Source organism: Sorex araneus, chromosome 6, assembly GCF_027595985.1.
Source record: "Sorex araneus isolate mSorAra2 chromosome 6, mSorAra2.pri, whole genome shotgun sequence".
Lineage (NCBI taxonomy): Eukaryota > Metazoa > Chordata > Mammalia > Eulipotyphla > Soricidae > Sorex > Sorex araneus.
Genome location: NC_073307.1, coordinates 151426105 through 151430433, shown reverse-complemented (window position 1 = coordinate 151430433; position 4329 = coordinate 151426105). Strand labels below are relative to the sequence as shown.

The 4329-nt window shown below is 43.8% G+C and overlaps 1 pseudogene; it reads left to right on the top strand.

Annotated features, from left to right (window-relative positions):
- The first annotated feature begins 219 nt into the window (after positions 1-219).
- On the top strand, positions 220-1533 carry LOC129405504 (craniofacial development protein 2-like; annotated as a pseudogene).
- Positions 1534-4329: the final 2796 nt, after the last annotated feature.

Here is a 4329-nt window from a genome sequence, read left to right as displayed (position 1 = left end):
CGGAGAGCCCAGCAAGCTACCAAGAGTATCTCGCCCGCAAGGCAGAGCCTAGCAAGCTACCTGTCTCATATTCGATATGCCAACAACAGTAACAACAATTGGCCTCATTCACCTGTCACTGAAAGAGTCCCCAATACCGCAACGTTAAGAAAGATGAGCAAAGAGAGGCTGAAAAAATCTCGGGGATGAACTAGACTGCCAAAACAAAGAAAGACTAAAATGATTGTCTGTACTTTCAACACATGGACACTGGCATCAGAAGCATCCATTGAGGACCTGATGGTGCAAGCGCAGAACATCAAGTACGACATCATTGGTCTGACTGAAACGAGGAGATATCAATCACATCACGCCATTTTTGACATTGGAGAAGAATTGTTCCTCGGAACATGTGACAACAGAGGCGTCGGTGGCGTTGGTGTCCTTGTCAACACGAACTTGGCCATGAGCATCGATTCATTCGAATGCCTAACAACCTGAATTGGACGATAAGGCTTGAATAGATGTGGCTCACTGCCTGCAGTTTCTATCTTCATCGTCTACCCACCAACTTCCAACTACGATGAAGAAGAAATTGAGAGGTTCTACATGGAACTGGAGAAGTTCTATAAAGAAGACCACACCTTCTACAACATCATTATTGGTGATTTTAATGCCAAGATAGGTCTGAGAAGGTCGCCCGAAGAACTCCACATTGGGACACATGGCCTAGAATGGAACCAATAGGGTGAGAGATGGTCTGTGTTCATTATGTCGACCAAGACTATCCATGGTAACTCACAGTTCCAGAAGGCCCAATCTAAACGTTGGACATGGGAGTCTCCCCGTGGACAGTACCACAATGAAATTGACCACATCATATTCAATAGAAGGTTTTGTCTTACCGATGTAGCTCTTGTCCCAAGATTCCAAATGGGATCAGGCCACAGTCTCCTTCGTGCAAAATTCTACTTCACAGAGCAGGGAGAAAAATCTGCAAAATTTAATTCTAACAAGACAACTCCTAGAATGACCACCAACAGGGAGCTCTTTGACACTATTGCAGCAACGTGGGAAGATGCCGTCCTTGACAACATCGACAAGGAATACGATCGACTGGTTCAGCACCTCCATCTCCGTGCGAAGGATGCTGAGAGTGAGAAAGCCACAAACAGACTCCTATCTTCGGAAACTCTCATTTGTCAACATGGTTTGGCACCAGCCTGAGGCAACCACAAGCTAATGTCCAAGCTCACAAAGCTGTGCAGAGAAGCAATAAAGGAAGACCTCAAAGAGAGAAGAGCAGCAGTGTTGGACAGTGCAGCAGAATCTGGGAAAAGTATTCGCAAAGCTCGCCTGTCCTTCACCAATTACAAGACCAAGATGACTGCCCTCTGACTTCCCAATGGATCTATCATATCCTCCAGAAAGGCAATGGAGAAAATTATTCACGACTTCTACTTGGATCTCTTTGACAGCCATGTCCACCTGCCCACATACCAAATTCCTCAGGATGGATATGTCGTTCCCAACGTGCTCCCTTCTAAAATCTAACACGCCATTTTGCTGGTAAAGACGAGAACAGCACCTGGTCCGGACAAGGTCAGACGCGAACACCTGAAGAATCTGCTGCCAGTACTCATCAATACACTGGCCCGACTTTTCACACGCTACCTGTCTGAATGCAAGGTTTATGAAAAACGAACTGGTCCCTGAAGCTCCATTTGCTCTCAATGGAACAAACATCTCTCAATGCAGCAGCTATGTGTACCTGGGTCAAAGAAAACAACATGAGGAATGACTTGGTGTCAGAACTGCGCAGGAGGAAGAGAGCAGAGTGGAATGCATTCAAGATTGTCGAAGAGGTGCTTAAGAGAAAGAAGAACCTCCGACTCCGGGCACATCTTTTCGTTTCCACCATTCTTCCTGCACTAACATATGCCTCAGAGACCTGGGCCCTACACAAACAGGATAAAAACGCTATTAGGGTATCCCAAAGTGGAATCGAAAGAGCTATGCTGGGTATTCCATGTCTCACTCAAGTGAGAGAAGGAATACGGAGTTCTGAACTCTGTTGACGGTCAAAAATCAGGGATGCTGTCTCGTTTGCCAAGGCATCAAAAATCAGATGGGCCGGTCATGTTAGGACATTCAGAGACGACCAGCTGTTACCGACTGGATTCCCTGGGATGTCAGAAGACCTCGTGGCCGCCCACCAACTAGATGGTCAGATTTCTTCATCAAGTCTCTGAATGAACGATTTGAGGCTCTTCCTGTCCTGAAGCGAGCAGGCATCATTGTGCTGCACTAGCCCACAACAGGAACAAATGGAGACTTACTGGCACCCGCTCAAGCAAATCAAAGATCAACAGGACTACAAGTGATATAAGTAATTGAATCACCATGTCACCATGAGATAGAATTACAAAACTTTCATGATTCACTTTCAGTCATACAATGTTCCAACACCTATCCCTCCACCAGTGTACATTTTCCATCACCATATCCCCATATCCCTCCTGCAACCACCACTCTCAGCCTACCTCTATGACAGGTAGGATGCTTTTTCTTCTCTTCTTCTTCTTCTTCTTCTCTCTTCTTCTTCTTCTTCTTCTCTTCTTCTTCTTCTTCTTCTTCTTCTTCTTCTTCTTCTTCTTCTTCTTCTTCTTCTTCTTCTTCTTCTTCTTCTTCTTCTTCTTCTTCTTCTTCTTCTTCTTCTTCTTCTCTTCTTCTTCTTCTTCTTCTTCTTCTTCTTCTCTCTTCTTCTTCTTCTCTTCTTCTTCTTCTTCTTCTTCTCTTCTTCTTCTTCTTCTTCTTTTCTTCTTCTTCTCTTCTTCTTCTTCTTCTTCTTCTTCTTCTTCTTCTTCTTCTCCTTCTTCTTCTCTCCCTTCTCCTCTCCTCCTCCCTCCTCCTCCTCCTCCTCCTTCTTCTTCTTCTTCTTCTTCTTCTTCTTCTTCTTCTTCTTCTTCTTCTTCTTCTTCTTCTTCTCCTTCTCCTCCTCCTCCTCCTCTTCTTCTTCTTCTTCTTCTTCTTCTTCTTCTTCTTCTTCTTCTTCTCCTTCTCCTCCTCCTCCTCCTCCTCCTCCTCCTCCTCTTCTTCTCTTCTTCTTCTTCTTCTTCTTCTTCTTCTTCTTCTTCTTCTTCTTCTTCTTTCTTCTTCTCCTTCTCCTCCTCCTCCTCCTCCTCCTCCTCCTCCTCTTCTTCTTCTTCTTCTTCTTCTTCTTCTTCTTCTTCTTCTTCTTCTTCTTCTTCTTCTTCTTCTTCTTCTTCTTCTTCTTCTTCTTCTTCTTCTTCTTCTTCTTCTTCTAAAAAATACACAGCAGAAATGACATCTCCACATGTATGTTCATTGCACACTGTTCACAACAGCCAGAATCTGGAAATAACCTGATTGTCCAAGAACAAATGACTAGTTAGAGAAGTTGTAGTACATCTATACAACAAAACATGATGCAGCTGTTACAAAAAATGAAGTCATGAAAGTTGCTTATAAATGGATGAACATGGAGATAATAATGTTGAGAGAAATAAATCAGAAGGAGAAGGACAGACATAGAATGACTGCACTCATTTGTGGGATATATATATACATATACATATATATGTATATGTATATATATATAAATCAAAAGAAAGACACAACACACAGTAAGAGACTAACATCAATGGACAGAGAAACAAGGGTCAGGATGTATGGTCCATGGTTAGAAGCCTGCCTCAAGGTCTGGGGGAGAAAGTAGTTGAGACAGAGAAAGGACCATTATGACACTATTTGCAAGGAATTGCTCCAGATTGGAGATATGTGCTCAAGAGAACTATATTGGAAGTGGATATATCAGTAATCACAGATGAATGTGATTTTTATTATGCTAAAGAAAGTGAATCTGGGGCTGGAGAAATATCACAGCGGGTAGGGCATTTGCCTTGCACGTGGCCGACCCGAGTTTGAATCCCAGCATCCCTTATGGTCCCCTGAGCACCGCCAGGAGTGATTCCTGAGTGTAGAGCCAGGAGTAACCCCTGTGCATTGCCGGGTGTGACAAAAAAAATAAAGAAAGAAGGTGAATCTGTCAGGTGTGATATTGAGGACCAAAGAAGTAAATAACTCACCCCATTTCAAAGTTTATTAGTAAAATCCAATATGGAAACTGGAATCTAAAGCTCATTAAATCTGTTGCCAGTGGAGGTTCCCTAGGTGGCTTATGTGGAGTGGGGAGGAGAGAGGTGCCAGGCATGAGAAGAAAACATGCTACTTTCCTTCTCCCCACCTCTGACTGATGAAAGTCTGTTCTGAGCCCCTGCCCAGCACAGATGTTCATACCCTACCAGCTCCATCATCTCCAAGCTGCAC